Source organism: Venturia canescens, chromosome 6 (genome assembly GCF_019457755.1).
Source record: "Venturia canescens isolate UGA chromosome 6, ASM1945775v1, whole genome shotgun sequence".
Classification (NCBI taxonomy): domain Eukaryota; kingdom Metazoa; phylum Arthropoda; class Insecta; order Hymenoptera; family Ichneumonidae; genus Venturia; species Venturia canescens.
In genome coordinates this window covers 8,744,203-8,763,517 of record NC_057426.1, presented here as the reverse complement: position 1 = coordinate 8,763,517, position 19,315 = coordinate 8,744,203, and positions in this window count along the sequence as shown.

Below are 19,315 nucleotides of genomic sequence, written 5' to 3'. Positions count from 1 at the left end.
AGAGATGCGAAGACGAGGTCGCGGAGGATTTTCGCTCTCGCTCTTTCCATCGAGAACGAAGCGCCCTCGATTCAACGTGTTTTCCCGTAGCGTCAAATTGTCAAGTGGGTGAGAATCTTTTATCACTGGGTCCAAAAAAGAGGAAAAAACTCGGTGAAAAAAAAAACGAGAAGATGAAAAGATTCAATGCAAAAGGGTTCAATGTACTTGATACGACCGAAGGGCTAAAGGCTTTACAATTCACCAGACCCCCTACTTAATGCTAATATGCCTGTCACTAAGTTTTCCGAAGGGTTTACAACTGTCGTTTGGCCCTTTCGTGGCTTTAATATTCTCGTACGTGACTGTGAATTAAAAACGGTGCCAGTGAGTATGCACTCTCGATGCATTCACTTGCAAATCAAGTTTGATTTTATCTTAGATTAAAAAAAGCAGAGAATTGTCCAGGAGATTTTACGTCTGGGACTGTGCATTAAACAGGTTCTGAATAGTTTCGAGCGAAATGGGTTTTTCTGTTGAGGTTGTAAACGGCCCTAACTCATTTTGACGCCTTTAGATCGATTTCGAGCAAACTTTCAAAACTTTTGAATGAACTGGGTCGCCATTCCTAGCCGCGTGCAGGTGGCTTCGAAGGACTCCAAGTATTTTTCTACGTGTTTTTTTCCCCGACGAGATCTTTCCCCGATAATCTTTTATTTCCATCAATCGAGTTAGCATGACAATGTGTTACACGACAAGCTAATAAATCAGGCATCTCCGCGGTACCCGGAGAAGAAAGAAGAGCGAAGTAGAAAGTAAAAAAAAAAAAAAACAGCAACAAAAAAAAAGACAAAAAAACAAAACAAATCCATAACAAGAGTGAGATACGAGCGACGAAAAGGTGTGGAAGAAGTTGGCTGACGGGTCTCTCGATCACGGTGTACTGTTTCAGGAAAACGATATATTACTGTACAACTCTCGACGGGAAAACAAACACACGTCGTGAGACTTTGGATAGGAAGAGATCGTCGCTACTTTGTCCCCAAAGTCACTATATTTACTTCCGTTGCTTCCATCATCCGCGCGGAGCCCCAAGAGTCGGAAGCCGGAACTTTGGAAAAGCTTTAGGTTCAACCGCAAGAGCTCTGGGTATCCAAACACGACCTTAAGGGCGTCAAGGTATGAGTTACTTCGGGATAAAAAAAAATAATAATAAAAAGCCACGAGAGAAAGAAGGAAGCGAATACAGAAAGAAATATGTAGATCCCTCTAACGACCGCGAGTTCAGTACAAACAAATTAGTGGGTGGCTGCGACGTAATGTGTGTCTCCGAGTGTCACGGACTCGACTAGTCGAAGCTCTAGAACCCTCTATCCGAGTCGTTCCGCGCGGTGTATCTGCCTCGCCGTTCATTCGGTCGACGACGATAGAGTGCGCGTTATAACGTCGGCGAGCCGTCATCAATCACCCCAGGCATGCTGCGCCCGCATGGCAAGACCATCCCTATCCCATTTGTTGACGAACTATGCTGCTATGGCTTATACAGGGGGTCCTACGAGTCTCGGCCATCGAGGACACACGGAGTGTGCTCTTCTGAGAAGAAAACTCCTTAGCCACTTCTCTCCTGGATTCACCGTTCGGGAGATATCGAAGGAGCAGCGGAGAACCAATGGGGTGCGCGCTGTGCCCGAAGTGGGCGGAGCTCGCTCACCCGCGACTCCGATTGGCTCTGTCTTAATTACTGAATATCTCGACGACGGTGCGTCCGAGAGAAAAATGAGAAAGGACTTTTCTCTTTGGATCTTTGCGATCTCTTAATTCGGGTCACTTTGCTCACCATTCACAGGACACTCTGTATACCCACTCCCCACAATCTTTACTCACGCATGTACTCTTTGTTTTGTTTTGTCTCCGTCTCACTCGCTCTCTAACCTCTCCGTCGTGATACCCTGTCGCCAGCCACCCGGCGACTCTCCGCATCGAGTCTAGTCAACCGAGGGACGAAAATAAAAGTGAAGTGAGATAACGAAACGCGAAGAGGAATAGCGAACGAAAAAAATGTAATAAGCATACAAAGTCACCCTCGCCTGAAGACATCGATATGAAGTTGTTCATCATGTTACCGATAGCATCTACCACCCGAGATATGTAAATCATATGATCTTGCTATTTATTTCTTCATTCATTTTGCTTTTTAAGGTAGTGCGATTCGATTTTTTCGGACTCCTCACGTAATGCTGTTTATTGAATGCAGCTTTTGTCCTGGGCAACGATAAATGTGTTTGCGAATTATTTTCTGAACGAATCATGGATATACGAGGGAACTGGGACTCCCGTTTACTTTTGGGCTCGTTCCAGTTCGATGAATTCTTTCGAGTGGACAAAATCGAGTGTGTAGTGGGAATTTATTTGAGTTTCCTCAAATGTTTGAAAATGGAGTTTGTTCGTGAGATTCGAGAGAAAAAATGGACTTTCGATGAGAATAATTGTCGTACGAGCGAGGAGGACTGCAATAAATTCGATTGAGGGTCATCAATCAATCGTCGAATCACGCTTCGATTGTGAAAGACTAACGACGTTCGCCGATAGGAACGAAGCGTTGGGAATAGGAGGTGGATACGATGAGGAAACGATGAAAAAATAGCGCAGCTTTGAAGGATGATAGAAGAAGAGGAGGAGTTTCGACGATTGAATCGTCGCAGATGTCAGAAAGATTAATTGAAAGTTGCACGCGGTCGACTTGAAGAAGATATCATCAAGAACCCGTGTCCTCCACCCCTCGAAACTACCCTCAACTTCCGTAACATCTCTCGTGTTGCCTCGAAAGAGATTGTGCCCTGAAAAAGAATCACCCGGAATTGACTGGGAATGTCAGAAATGCATTAGAACCATTGGCAACCATTTGGAACTCGTCTGAACCGTGAAAGCAAAATCGAGACTCTGTGGGGTCGAGCTCGAGGTCGCCGACATTGTGCAGTGAGAAGACATGGCTTTGGTGACGTCTGGAGTCGACCAGGTACGTTGAGGCTAACCGTCTCCAGCAATCGTTCGAACACAATCCAACTCGGAGCTGCTGGTTTCAGCGAAGTCTTCACCACGGCAGGTTGACCGGAGCAAAAGGTGACCTGGAAGTCCGAGAAAATCGTCTTGAAAACTCTTTCGGTCCGCAGGTCAACGTGCTGATCCATTGGATCCACAGACCGCAGGTTCCAACGCAACCCTCCAATGAAAACTCACATTAAGCAGTTCCAGCGACGCGAATCGGGTTCATGAGACTTCTGGCAAGCACATATTGACGGCTCGTTGGCTTTTGATCGATGTTCAAAATTTTCCAGCCGCTTCCGTGCACAGCCCCTTTTTTGTCGTTCCATAAGGCCATCAAAAAAGGCAACATTCTCGATTAACCGCAAATCCCAAAAGGGAGATTCCCCTCGAGCCCTTAAATTTTCGTGACGACACCAAGTGAAGCCGCAGGGTGTAGAGAATTCTTGGTCAAATAGTTCGATGATTTTTGGAAGCTTCGTCAGACCAACAGTTGAGGGAGGAGGAGGGGGGTTGATGGCGAGGTGACAGGATCTCTCGACACTGACTAATGATGATGGGAGTCAACGGTTAATGTCACTGAGCCACTGAGGCCAGAGGCTTGTCACTTTTGCCCTCTGACGTCACAGCTTCACCAGAAACACATTTATCCCCCCGCCGCCGCCGCCCCCCAGGCCCCGAGGCCAGCGGGGGCTAATTTTTTTCCATTCCTTCGGTTCCGTTACACCTCGTGGCTTTGTCGTCGCCATTCTTCGATACTGCATCCCGAGACAAAGAAAGAGACAGGGAAAAATGCTCCCTAAGTGATTCGCAACGCTTCGTCCCCAATGCATCATCAAATACGAATGAAAATAAACATCGTTAACCACCGGATCTTCAACGAGGGAGGCATCGATACGAACCCTCCCGAAAAACATCATTTATTAAGGGGTAGAAAAGTGCACACAAAAAATAATCTTCTCCTGTTGCACTTGAACCTTTCGATACGTGAAATATCGTCTTGCTCGCGATGAATGCATTTTTTTCACCTTGTTTTTCAATGCTTTTCAATCGTATGATTAGAGGGATCGAGAAAAAATTTTTTTGCGCTTTGTTACTTTGGTCCCTGGGAGTGAGGAAGATTTTTTTCACGCTTTTTTATGTTTGCTGCTCAAATAGAACTTAACATCCGATGATTTATGGTTGATGTGACACTTGTTTTATGATTGCAGCATCCGATGCGAGAGCCATACGTTGTAGAATAGAAAATATTGCGTATTTTAATAAAAGAATAATAATTCGATACATAAATTCAACAAATACGACAGAGTCTCGCTGGAAGATATCTTCGGAAATGCAATTTCATTGGTCCCGGATACATCTCGATAATGATTTCGATATTTCACCCAGTTGGAAATGTGAGCGTGATCATTTGTTCTCGATTTCACGACGCTCGAATTTCGCGGCTCGAATGTTAATGTCGTTTTTTTTTCACAATTTTCATACACGCCCGCTAAGCAAATTAATTAAATTCCAGTCGTTTATTCATATTTGTCCCATTTTGTTCGGATGACAAACGAAAATATTAATAATGCATATTTCTCGGGAGACCGAAAAAGATATTTTTAGTATTTTTATTGAATAAATTTGTTGTACACGTTTCGGGAGAGGTTTCATTTTGAAAAATTGAGATGTAGTTATTTGCTTCGCCGTTTTTTACGGCTCGCTATGGAAGAGATTTTTTTTTTTAATTGCATAGGATCATTTATCAGCAACGGTTATAAATGTTGCCGCGCCCTCGCAGCCTTTCGATCGTATTCTCCCATAAAATTTGTTTCCTTTTTATTCTTCATTTTATGGTTCGGATCACTGAAAAAGGAAAAAAGAGACGCAACGGTTGTGATATAGCGAAGAACGAATGCGGGAAATGTGATAAAAATGGTAACGGGGAAAAAGAATTTATCATTGATACATAAATATCGAGTGATATTTCCCATTTCGGGTGAAAACAAAAGCGTTAAGCTCGATAAACAGCGGGAAACGAGGCGTAGATCGCGTGTACGAAAGGTACTAAAAGCCACAAGTTCCTGTTGGTAAATGAAGCGACGAAAGCAATAGAGAAAGAGAAGGGAGAGAGAGAGAAGAAACCCCTGCACGTATTGTACAGTAACGACCTCAATTTTCGTTCCTACACCTCCCCTCCTCGACCACGTCATGGAGGGCGTTATTGCAACGGTAATTCGATCGAGTTTCAATTTGTTGGAGAACGTGGAGAACAAAAAAAAGCGAATGATGAGAAACGAGAGAGAGCAAGAGAGAAAGAACGAATGAGGAAGAGAGGCGGAGAGGGAAAAGAGTGCGTGTGGCTTCGACTCCTGTCTCCCAGCGATTATGGTTAGCGGTTGTACTCGCTCCGCGAGTGTGATGCAAATTGCCTCGCGTTTCTACCAACCAACTTAATTGTCCAGTCCGATCTTCCTTCCATTTTTTTCCATACACCCTATTTCGCCACTAAAAAGAGAAGCACGAAGGACCGACCAACAAAATATATCGTTATTGCTTCATAGCGATAAATATTCGTTCGCAGTAACCCACGATTGAAAAATATTTAAACGCTTTCGAAATCTAGAATTTTCGGCAAATGGACGCAGTTTGGGTCGCATCCAATTTTTTTCAATTTCGACTCCATTTTTCTTTACTCTTTCGTTGAAATATGCAATATTTAATTATTACGGAGCATGACGATTTGCTCATCACTGTCGCAGCGGTCGTCGAGGCTTTTGACTGGCTTCTCATGTGAGATTGAATTTTCAAATGGATGAGCAACAAATATTTTTTGTCCCTGAAATTTGAATAAAACATCTCGAGGCTCACTGATCCATGGGTTTCCTTGTAAAGGAAACGTGCGCAGGGTTCATTCGCCTCCAATTTGAGGATCGAGAAATTTTTGAAAAATGGCCAATTCGTGGTTCGCTGTTGCCTGGGGGGTGCTGGCACGGATCGCTGAGTCAATCCTCCAGCATCCTAATCTCCATGCTCGGGCCTCTCAGTCTCGTTCTCATTCTCGCGAGGTAGAGGGAGGAGGAGGAACCTCTGAAAACCCTTTATAAGAAATGCACGAGGATTTTTTTGATCCCCGAGGCACAAGTCCCGAGCACTTTGGAGGAAAAATTAATTTATGAGGAGCACGTTGTCTGGAAACGCGATAAATTAGCCCTTTTCCCAGTATGAAAATTCTCGTGGAAAAAAACCCGTGAAAAAAGCATAAACATGTTTCAATGCATAAAGGCGCATGTAAAAGAGAAACGAAAGTTCTTTGGTTACCGCCCGCGCGCCTTTGAACTCCGATGAATGATTCGTAGACCCAAAGCTCCATAATCCTCGTCAGGATTGTGAAGCAACAGAGCGCGACCCGCCGTTCAAATATTTACACCGTGGCAACAAGCGCTCCAAACTTGAATATTGCAACTTCGGAGAAATCAATGATAACTGTTAAAAGTGTATGGAGCATCAAAAATAGAAGGTAAATCGATAGAGCGACGAGGGCAGTTTCGGAGGGAATTTAAATCCCTGCGGAAGGGAGACGGCTCCGCAGGCTTCCCGCCGCAAATTTTCCAGTACGGACAATCTGTTTTTCATGTAAAAATTCAAACAAACTATTAACAATTACAAACTCCAATGCACTCTCGCCCAGTACGCGGTTATTATCAACAAAGCCGAATCCGCACGCGAGAGCTCTCGCGAGAGGGATGATAAAAGCGAATATATCCTATTGCAATAGAATCCAACACGAGCACGCTGCGAAGTGTATGATCGCGCCAAGTACTCGGTAGTCGCGGACTGTATCGACTGACAGTCCCCGTGCGGTTATTCGTTAAAGTATTATGCACTCAAAGTCTTCGCTTACGATATTGCTCGCTCGGGCTAGAAACTAGTAAAACTTGAATTTATCGGTAATATCTATTCGTGCCTGCGTGTATTTCTATTTGCTCATATACGCGTAGAAGCCTCGCCGAGAGCGTATGTGACTTTGGGAGTAGCGAGCGCATTGTTTTCCCTGCAATAATACGGCTGAATATCGTCGAGAGGCTTTCCCTCGGCTCCAGATCCTCGACGTACCCGCAAACGTCGATGCACACGAGATGAACACGCGCACACGCACACACACATTCTCCGATATGCCCGCAAGAGGTTATAATCTCCCGGGTTACCGTGCGATCCGTATGTACTAAGCTCGGCAAATGTTATTTCAAATGAAGGCGAGAATACTAGCGCCGGCGAGTGTCACGTTGAAATACTCCAGACGGAATATATACACGGCGAGGGAGAATATCCCTGGGGAAGGAACTTCTCCGATTTCGGGTACAGTTTTAACTTGCATTGAGCAAGTTGAAGTATCGTTAAAGTAGTTCGGCTGTTCTATGACTAGTCAAGTTTGCAACTGCTTTATGTTGATTAATTTCAAGTCTAAATTATTAATGAAATTAATAAATACTTACATTGATAATATTTTTATCGTAAGAGTGTAATAAAATGATTGAAAAATATCATAAAAGATCAAATTTATACTTCAACTAGAGTAGTTAATGATTGAGTCGATACCGGTGGCACTTGAAATACACAGAACCTAGGCAACATTTTTATTGTGCGAAAGAAAGTGTTTATGTCGGCGTAATGGCACCGAGAAAAAGGGATGGTCAAATCCATTAAAAAAAAGCGAAAGCTACTTGACGAATGAAAGCACGTGAGTCAGTCTCAAAAATAAATTTTTCAGTCCAACGTAATGACGTCCGCTTTCGACACGTCAAAAACCAAAGTTTGTTCATGTTTTCTTCCTTAAACGGAATCTGTGATAAATTTTCTTCACGATATAAACTTTCCCGAAGCTCGAACACCGTAAAATTCTTTTCACAGTTAATATTATTATGAGTTCTCCCATAAGTTCCCGTATTAAAAACTCGAAATTGTAAATGAAATCATTCAAAATTTTGCCCCGTAAGACCGAACTGTGCTTATCGTTATCAGAGGACCTTAAACCATCATTTGCTGTTAAAAAAAGTGGAGCGTACTTAAAATTGAATGGCCGAACTAGTTTAAGAAATCGTGAGTCGAGTTGCTCGGGGTTTTTGGAATTCTGGAGGAAAATTTGGCCGTTGGTCGGTAGAAATTGTTGTGACCGAACGTAATTTTGGATGAATCGTGACGAAGAAATTTGCTCCTCAGTGAGTAATGAGCTGACCGTTTTGCTTCGTTGCCGAGAAATTTATTGATCAGTTTCCACCGTCATGATTCTTATCGCTCTTTAAGAATCATTAAGGTCAATAGCCTCGTGGAATATTAATTAGAAAATGAGTTCGGTGCGAGGAATTTGAGAGTAAAACTTTCGTCGCTCGAACCCCGAGTCTCCGCGCACGGTAATCGGCTATCCCCTTGCGCGCGTGTGCGTGCAAGAGGCTAAAAACGTTGGCAATAAACCGCGGGAACGGTCGTCAGCTCTAACGCCGTCCTCTTATTCCTTGCAATAAGGTCGTGCGCGCTGATACTCTCTCGCGCGCGCGCGCGCGCGCGCGGATCTGCGAACCCGCTCTGGCTACAACGATCGCACTCTCCCAAACGCGTAGGTGTTGAACGCTACAAAATAATGATGATTGATCCCGGGACAGGCTTCACCGTTAAGAAAAGACCGGTTCGCGTGAACTGCGCGCGCTCGCCAGTGAAATCGTCGTGCGTTACTTCGCGCGCGCGGTGTTTACTTTCCAGATGTAAATCCACCGGACGCTCCGAGCTCGAATGACAGATCCGTGACTCTCGGCTATTTCCTCGTTTTTCTTCTTTTTTTATTTTTTTATTTTTATTTTTTTTATCTTTTTATAAATAACTGAGAAACTTTGTAATTTCATGACTCGCCAGGAACTGTTTTCGAAACAAGTCTCTTTTCGACGCTTCGTGAAAGCACATTTTCAGTTAAGGTCGGATCGCGAGGGAATTTCGAAAGCTACTAAAATATCGGATGAGAACGTGAATTATTTGAAAATATGTTTGCTTACGAAATATGAGCGGCGACGAAATATTAGCATTTTGGTAATTCGATCGACGCGTGCCACGAGGCGCAGTACGAACACAAGCACTTTGAGAACACACGTTGTGTTGGTAGAAGCTGGTAAACCCGTTCGCGTGTTCATTTAACGTGAATCATTCGAGGAACGCGAGGAAACACGGGCTCGAGCGCGATATTCATGAATAATCGATGCATATATCATACACCGCAACGCTGAGGAGAGATTTCCAGGCCTCGAGAGATCTATTCGTACGTAGGAGGCTAGATCGAAACAGTGGTGAAGAAAGGGAGGAGGACGGGGCGAGAGAGAGAGAGAGAGAGAGAGAGAGAGAGAGAGAGAGAGAGAGAGAGAGAGAGAGAGAGAGAGAGAGAGAGATCTTACGTTCGTGTTGCGGTGGTGCACCTCGAATGGTTTTAACTATTTTGCCACGTAATTCGGCTCGGGAAATAATGAAGCATTGTAAAGTAAGAGAGGCAAACGGCATAATATTCGAGAGATGGATTAAGCTTTGTTGTACAGGCTGTTCCTCTAACCTCGGTTTGAGTCTTCTCAGTTAGAACCATCGATGTATCATGAGGGTAATTTACCTTTGACGATAACTTCAGAAAATAGTTCGCGTTATGAAAAAAAGCGCAAAGATCAATGCTCAGAGTCATGTGAATGGTGGAAAAAATTGAAAAATCAATCCACTGAATAATGAAAGTGAAAAATTCTCAAAAAACAAGGCCCTTGGTCCCTTCGCAAGAGAGACTATCGGTTCGGAGTACGGGATTGCAAAGCGTTTGAAGCCATTTTCGATAATTCGGGTCCGACTGAAATGACCTCTGGAAATCTAACTCTGCGTATGCAGCCGAAGATTTGAAACCTGGACGAAACGCGCGAAAAAAGCGGTAGAGAATATCTTTTAGGTGCATTGAAAAAGATGCACCGGAACGATCCTCTTAACGATCACGCACTGGCCAGTTGGATGGAGCACGAAGAAGTGGGCGCGACGGAATTCGCTTGCTCACTCCACTCTTTTCCTTGACGCCCATCAAATGAAACGCCACAAATCCATCAACGGTCGTCGTCGATCCGAGAGAAAATTGGTCAGTTTTCTCTCCAGAATTTGGCGACGCGGTGAGTTCATAAATCTTAGGCACGAATTTTGAGGCACTCTGTACACCGGTGAGATATTAAGCCGAGACTTCTTTCTCCCTCTGTCCCTCTCCCTGCCTCCGTCTCCGTCTCTCTCGCAGCGGAGTTCGGCCCACACGATCCTTGGCGTCTCGCAACGTTGAACAATTCGCTTCTACGCCATAATTCATATGCACTCGTGTTACTTGTATACGCGAATATATACGAGAGGCATGTTTTCATCGATCACTCATTATCCCTTGTCGCGCGTATCTCTCTTGTCGCCTTTTGAATTGCAAAATACGATCGATAGTAACGAGACGTGCGTATTATATATATAGCCCCTATTCCGGGCGTCAGTGTGCGCTGCGCAATTACCAACTTTGATGATTGGACACTCAAATTGTGAAATGATCCCTCCCCCCCCCCCCCCCCCCCCCGCGCCCTCCGCGTACATTGAGTACTCGAGACCTTGCTTCCCCTCGTTCCTTCAAGCCAACGCAGACAAAAAAGTCTCTGACAAATGAAAAAATCAGGCCGTTTATCATCAGGAGAAAAACAAGACTAGGTGTGACTGGCACATTTGAGCGTTGAAACTTTAACGCGTTCATCATCTCCAGCCATGAAATTGGATTTCTCCGAGCGAAAGAAAGCCGGAGTAAGAAAATTTCCTGATTCCAACGAAGAAGCCTTTTACCTCTGATATTACACGTCCGAATTCAAGCAGATTGCCTCATACGACTTTCATTGAAACTGATTCGTTGATTGCGCAACGGAGGACTGCACCCGTTCAACATTTACCAGTCACGTATCAGTATGGTTATGTATTCGACGGCATGTAATCCGAATTTTCTATCTCACGGGACTGCTCTCCACCGCTTTTCTCTTTACTCAATCTTTCGTATTACCCCGCCGTTTCTCCAATGAGGAAGAGATCTATGAAAAACTTGATCGCATTCCAGTTTACCAACGTTTCAACAACGGGATCAACCTCTCGATCGTGATAAACACTTGAATCTGCTGGAACCCAGCATCCAAGTAGGCCCAACGCCGTTTTATTGTCTTCTCAACTACTCGAATCCGCTAAATATCTTCAGCACTCGCCCGTCCACTTACCGGGCTCGCTGAAACTTGAAAATCGATCATTGCAGTAACCAGGACTCAAAAGACGAAGATTGAGATCGCTCTGAAGAAGCCTCCCGATCCTCCTGCTCGAGGAGTCTTAAAAACAAGTTTTGAAAAGCTCCGTACAATAATGGTAAGTGATGGTAACAGTAGTTGTATAAGCAACGTAGAAGTATTGTCGATTATACGCTCAACACACCAGGATACTCAAGCGTTGTAGTCTAAACTACGTTATAATACAGCACTGCTGATGGAAGGTCCTCTGGGAAACAATTTACGAGTAGTAAGAGCCGAGCTGAGCACACGTGCAAGACGAATCGAAGTGGAAGACGAAGAAGAAGAAGAAGAAGAAGAAGAAGAAGAAGAAGAAGGTCTCGAAGAAAAGTTGGAGCGTACACCATACGATAATACATCGCTTCCTCTCTTTCTACTGAATAAATTCAACAAATAAGCGAGCACACTTGTACGACATAGCGGAATATTAGAAGCGCGGAGAACGTTGGCTTACACCTACGTTCCAAACGGGCTCACCAACTTCCCAAGGATCGCGTCTCTACCATTCGTTTAAAGTCTCGTCAAAGATCTATTAGCACGCAAATAGGCCTCTAAAGCACTTGTGCGAAATAACGGTATCGTGGTTTTATCATATAACCCCCCCCCCCCCCCCCCCCCCGTATAACTTTGACACTTTAACGATGATTTTGATGGAACACCAAGAACGAGGCCCATCAGTCCCGTCTCCATTAGATGGCATGCGGTGACCCTGCTGGCGATTCAACTTTTCCGAGAATCACCGAGCGACTCGAAGTCCTCTCGTGTGTGCCAAGATGGAGTCTGCTTATGAGAAAAACTGAGTATCAAATAAAGAAGATCAAATAAACACCGAGCTAGTTTTCCGAAAGTCTGTCAATTCCGAGTGACCGACAATTCGTTTACGGAGATGAGCTTTGCAGCTCGGAGGCACATTGGACTTCTGAGACAGTAACGAAGATTTGATGCGGCATTGTCAAGAATCTTAAAGAAAAGCAGCAGCAGCACCTCGACGATCCAGAGATGCTTCGACCGATTCGAATCTTCGTCTTCCAGAATACCAAGCCCCGGATTTCGATGCTTTAATAAATGCGTTATTTCTCATCTCGTTGGGATTGAATTGATCAATCGGCGTCATTGCCGGACGTCTTTCAGTGGGTATGGAATGAGGCGGCACGGAGCGGAGGAGGAGGAGAGCAAGCGAGCGAGTCTGCAAGACGATCGATTACCGGCGTCAGCTCGGCGGTACTTTGGTTGGCGTTTCACCAGCACGTACACGCCTTAGGGGGTTCCCCGGAGATCGCGAAGCCGGAGTTCACAGTCTTCGGTGCACCGCGGTACGCCATGAGTGACAGCGGCGCCCGGACAGAAGAGCCAATAAGCGGGAGCAACAGTTTCGATGCGAGAGAAACAACAACAACAAGGATGAAGAAGGAAATAACGAAACCGGTTGGAGGTTGAATCGCGACGAAGGAGCGAGCAAGATGGCCAAGCGATTCTCAACTAATTGATAGATTACACAGCCACGCTTTATTGACGATCATCAAGCAACGCGCCTCCCCCCTTCCTGCTTCATGTTATTTATTACGCCTTTGCTTCTTCCCATGCATTCGCCACCGGTAAGAGGTCTCCTTGGACTACGCGGTGACTCGACGGCTTCTGGTTACCCCTCAGCGCGCTCATGCACCTCTGCGTCCTCTCCGAGGCTTGCCCAACGGACTGGAACACTCGCAAGAAAGAGCTGTCTCCGTCGCTACCGCGAGACTACAAACTCCGTTTGATCCAGACCTCACTGCATATCTTTTGAGAATCGCATTAGCGCAATGGAACAACCAAATGCGAGGATCATTGTTCTTTTCTCGTCCGACTATTGCCGCTCGATGACAAACACTGCTCCCCGTTTCTTCGAGTAAGATAACCTACCAAAGTATACGGATTAAGGATAACCAGTTTACCACTTTCCGAAGTCACGGGCGTGACGCCAACTAATCCTCGTAAAAATCACCTCCTCCTCCTCCTCCTCCCACCTTCAGAGCCTATCCATGTTCCTTATAAAATTATACACTCCGAGCCAAAAGACGATCTCCCATCCGACCATCCATCATGCTGCGAAGAGACGAGTTCTTTGCCATTTATTTTACCCTGTTGAGCTTCGGTCAGCGTTTCAGTCGCAGCCAATCGAGTACGGGGGCAGGAAAAGACGGGAGGCAGCACAGCAAGCGAGCCTTACCTGCACAACGGACAGACTCAGACGCCACTTCGCTAATTTTGCTGCATGGTGGATCGTGGAAAATCGAATAGGACATTTCGTCGTTGGGGTTCTGCTGTCCAACTACACCCTGGGAGTCCAGACTTTTGGAACACTCTGTATAAATCCTGCTGCAACTTTCCACTCGTTTGCCATATGCATAATGCTGTATCCGAAGCCTCACGTGTGAATTCTCCCGGCTGCGAGAGAGACTCTCGGACATATCAGATTACCAGTATGGAGAAATACTAGAAACAAAAAAGGACCTCGCGTCGTCTCGTCTCGGTTGTTTTCCTCAACTCTGAGAGAACCAAAATAAAGTCCCGATTCGCACACCCAGCGCAGTCGTTCCACGAGCTCCACCGCGAGAGCCAACTACCCGCATTTGCATACGACCAACTGCTTAATCCTCGTCTGTAAATAGTAATAACGCCACTCCTTTACAAATTGAATAGATCGACCAGATTCCCATTATAAATGATGTTTCCTTATGGATTAAGGGGGTACACGCCGGTGTGGGGCTTAACTAGTACTCGTTACGTGGAGTTGCCTGTTGAAATAAAGAGTCGACGTGACGTTACGATGAATTATGCGAGTCATCGTTCATCAGGATTTTCTGATAACGTACCTCAAACTTGTTATTAGCGGCAGACTCGTGTTCATTTAAAATCAGTATAAATTCGCTCATCAGCCTAATCGAACGGCTAGTTCCCATGGATGTTGATTCCCCAACAATTTATTCTGTTTTCAAAAGCTTCGTCGTCGCAAGCTTCCACGATAATATTGGATGAAAAATGACGGTGAGAGCGATAAGTGGAAAGTATCGAGAGAAGATCTTGGATCGAGGAAAATATGAGCAACAAAAGAGCGAAAGGTCCTGCTGCAGAAGGGAATCCTGCTGCTCTCAGGTGCATTCGACTTGGATAATGGAGAATCTGGATGCCGAGTGTAGGAGAGGTAAGTCGTAGTAACGCCTGGACCAGCGGTAAGGCTACTTTGTATAACCAGTTACGCCGAGGCCAAGATTTACGATCGTGGCCATCTCCGGACGGTTCGCGCTCCGCATGGACGCGGCGTTTGCTGTTGCAACCTTCATCGCGCGTTCACCAGTCTCCAGTTTCTCGATCAGCCGAGCCTGAGTCTTGTTCGAGCGAGAGCCTACGCCACGCGATTCCGCGGAGCGCAACGTTCAGCTATTTTGAGTGATCATCGTTCACGGAGCTGCCATCGAGGCTTTCCTCGCCGGACCGAATCGGATACTCGATTCCGTCGAGGCTGCTTTCGAACAACGGAGCAGCGGACGTCACAAGAGCTGACCTACGCTGTGTGTCTCCGGATCAACTTGATCAGACAGGACCCCGAGTTCATCGGTGCATTCAAGCCCCTTGTTTCTGACTAGACACGCACATTTTATTGATCATTAAGCAAGCGAGCCAGCCCCGGAGAGATTTACAACTCTGCCAACCGGTATACGGATTAAGGACGGCTCATTGATTTTTTGTGACCCGTTCGTTCCCTTCTCCCAATAAATAATGAGAACAACACTTCCAAGCGATGCAGAGACTGCTCGTTCTGTTTTATGATTTGACGAATTCAACACCAAACCTACTCTCATCTCGCATCAAGACCATTACGAAAGCCAACTCTCCATCCAACTATGATGATACAGATTTCTTTCTTCTTTGTTTGTTTGTTTGTTTGTTTTTTTTATTTTTTTTTTTTTTATTATTTCATTCGCTCTCTTTTTACCATCGTGTACGTTTTCTCTCCTGCCTTCAAGACGATCCCCGTTTACTCTTAGTGGAGACCTCGAGGCTCGTCCCTCCGCGCACTCCGACGCAACCTGTAATCTCAAAGGCGTTCCCTTGACGTTCACGGCCAACGGTTCTTTCCACCAACTCTTTCTACCCTCCAGCGTCGTTCATCTAATCACCCAGAGTTACTGCACTCCACACCCGGACGTTCGGATCCAGCGCTTCGAGCATCTCGATCATCTCCCAGAGGACTGGGCCTCAAAACGCTGGATTACTAAGCCATTGGAGCCTGGATCAAGGGGATTGGCAGGGGCTTCGAGTGCCCCAACTCTATCGTCGCATCTTCCTCAGATCAACTTCTACCACACTTTCTCGTTGCTTCCTCCAAATCCTAATCAATTCTAAATCATGACGCAAGGGTTCCCCACTACGAAATTACCAACCGCTCCTCATGCCTCGTTACTCGGTGGCCGGCGGTTGCCGCCGAGTTTGAGCTTCCTCTGCTCCGGAAGCTCATCTCTTTCGAAATTCACTGGAGCACAGTCAGCAGTTTTATGACGTTTAAGTTTGCAGGAGTCCAACGAAATGATATGAAAAAACTCTACGCGATAATTCCAGTAAATCTTCAATTTAATTCCCTGCAGAATTTGCAATTCGCAGTCAAAATGAGCATCAATTTATAAAAGCGATGCGAAAGGGGACTTGGAAATCTAGCGAACCGAGGACTCGACGTTCGCCAGTCATTTTTTGACAGGCTTGCCCCATTCATGATGGTGAGAAACGTAATGACTTTTGATGAAGCTATCTTCAATCGACTTCCGCAAGTGGAGCCTCAAGTACGAAACCCCGCGAACGAGCCCTGATCGCCATCTCTATAACGCAATCCCCCTGCAAACGGTAAATAGTCTTTTCCCTCTCGATGCATGCTCGGAATATCAAAAGCAGTAAAGCACCAACCCTTTTTGTGCGAGGGCAAGGGCTATTCCAGTCTCAATTTTACTGGCTCGCCGATTTAATATAACGCGAGGGTGAAGGTCATTCCGAGTACGGTAACGGCCATTGAACAACTGGTCATCGTCGATCCTCGTTGATTGTGTAATTATTGCGCTCTAGGGGAAAGGGCTGCGAGCATTTCCGTGTCTCTTTATGATGCTGGTCTCCATTATACGGGCTTGCTACTCCGAATGCATTGACTGAGAAGTTTTTCAGTTCGGGATGAATATCGTGAGCAAAAAAGTTGGCAATGGGCGATGCTTAAAATAGCTTTCTTGATTAATCGAATGGCTTGTTTCGGCAGGGAATTTCAGGGCGATTTAAAAATTGCATAAAGCGCATCATTCATTGAGTGCAAGAATCCATAATTTACCATAAAAACTGCGAGTATCTCGAAAAAACGAATAAATGAAAATGGAGCCTCAGAAGGAGCGTCAAAATTTGAAGGTCAGTCGAGAGGGCGCACATTTCCAAGAGTCCTTCAGTCTTGTGCGAATAATGGCACGTTCTTGTAAGTTAATAATGACCGAGACGTAGGATATTACATATTGCACAGCCCGGGGACGATGGACCCAAAGTGAAATCTCGCGAAATATCTCCGCTCGGTCGGATCGCCTGATAATTTTGTCGGTGCAGGGAAGACCGGGGAAATAATTGGATACAGGGCAAGGGAAATCGTGAGGTAATCACGTTTCGCATCCACGCAACGTCATATTGGTCAATTCCGTGGCTTTTACAAACAAAACCATGAGAGAACAAAAAGATGTTGAAGCATAAAAAATAAAAATTGAAAATAAAAAGAAACGAAACAAAAGCCACGTCGAAGAGCAGCGTGAAGCTTGCGTCTGGAGATAAAATCTTTCAGTGGCTTTTGGCTCAATGACAAAAGGGTCACATTCGTCACGTTGTGAAAATTGAATTTATCTCGACAGCATGATGGATCTCAGACTTCGTCTTCTTTGTTACGCTCCCAACTTTATTGCAAGAACGACCTTTTTTTACACACTGACCTTCATCTGACATTGCCCACTCTTTAGGGCTGTCCCGAGGTTCAACTTTCTAAAAAAAGTGATTTTTTTATCAAGCTACGAACCAAACAATCACTGCGCTTCGATAAATGGTTAAGATTTTCAGGTCTCCAGCAGTGTACCATTGGTCTCAGCTCCGGTTAAGAAGGAAAGAAATCGAGTATTCAAATCGCTTGATCCGTAGATGGGACTCTCGCATACTTTCGAAATAAAACTGAATGATTGCATCAAAACATGATTAATCATTGAAAAAATCACAGAAATCAGCGTTCATCGATGTTTGCTCGAATCCGTTGTAATTTTCATCGTGAAAGCAGTTCGAAATTAGGATTTTGGACCACGCAATACGATCCCGTTGATGTTTCTAAGCTAAAAAAAATGAGAGGAGATTGAGAGACGGAAAGAAAGAGCGAGACAGGGAGATGACGCGGATGAGATCGCGTGAAAGTGCCTCGGCGTGTGTTGCAAGTTGAAATATGTGTGCTGTACCGCGCCAAGTGTGCTCGGTCGATTTGGAATTGTTGGAGATTCTTTATTCGTGTGTGAAGAGCGTGCAGAATGCTCGTGCAATGTCGACCCTTCGATTTGACCCCGCGAGGCTCAAGATTATGGCACCGATCCTCGCAAGTGTTAGATTTTCAGGATCCTGCTTCGTGCGATCCTCAACTCGTTCACCAATTTTCATCAAACGCTCTTTCCACCTTAATATCTACGATTTTTAAAACTGCCCGAATTAGCGATCGCCTCGAACGCTTTGAAAAAATTTTCACAAACATTCAAAAGTTTATCAACCCCTTAAACAATCGCCGCTAACTAGCCGAGTCAATGACTTTCTCAGAACAAATACGAATCATAACATTGACAATGGAAATAATAACAGTAAAAACAGAAAATATCTCACTTTCACGAGGAGAAGTTTACAGACGACAGGACCATCGTTTCCCTTAATGTCTGTCATGACGCTGAACAACAACACGAGAAGAGTCTCGAGAGTGCCTCGCCCATCGCGACTCACTACAGCAAATGCTTGTGTAACGACCAAGATACGACCTGGTTCCCATAACTGTTCCAAGTACGCAACCCGGGAGCATCCAGTCCATCCAGACTTACCGGGTCGGAGGTTTAACTGGGACATATTCCCTCAAATATGCGACAAAAATATGGTATCTATGAAGTAGATGAATATTATGAAAAAAATACATTTTGTGAGAACGATCTTTTACTTTTTTCAACAATTTTCAAACGTTTAAGGGAGATCACGCGAATCCAATGGAAATCGAAAATTCCAACGTTGAGAGTTGAAATTTGGAAATATTCTAGAAATATCTAGGCGTGCATTTATTCCCGGAATTATTATAGGATCTAGCGTCTAGTTGTCGAGAAAACCATTAACGAAAATCACATTTTTTGGAGGGTTATACACAGGCTCTTATGGCACTTCCTGGGCGACGATTTGGATTTAATGAAATAGGATCCTCCCAAATTTAGAGAGCCAAAAATGAGAGTAAGAAAATAGAATGTTTTTAGATATCAATGATGTCTTGAGAAAGCCTTGTTACCGGTGAAAATTACTTGGGAATGGAAAAAGAAAAACACTTATTTGGGTTAACGAGTAATCGCGACATAAACAGTGGAAGGTTTGACGACACAGATATGCATACGCATATAAATAGAAAATAGCATTTTGCTTGACGATTTTAGTACGAAAGTATTTTAACCGCTTTCATAATATTAAAAATTGATCAATCTCAACAAATAAGTTACACGTAATTTTAATAATTGTGGTAATAAATTTTAATCGTTTCTTTGTTCATCAAAAGAGCAAAAAAGTTCAGTTGCTTTTTTGGATCACAAGTAACGCATGATCTTCCCGAAAAACATTCGTTCGAATTAGCTATGGTTGTGAATAATTTTATCATATTTACTGGACAATTAGACGAGTCCCAATGAAAGAAAAACAGT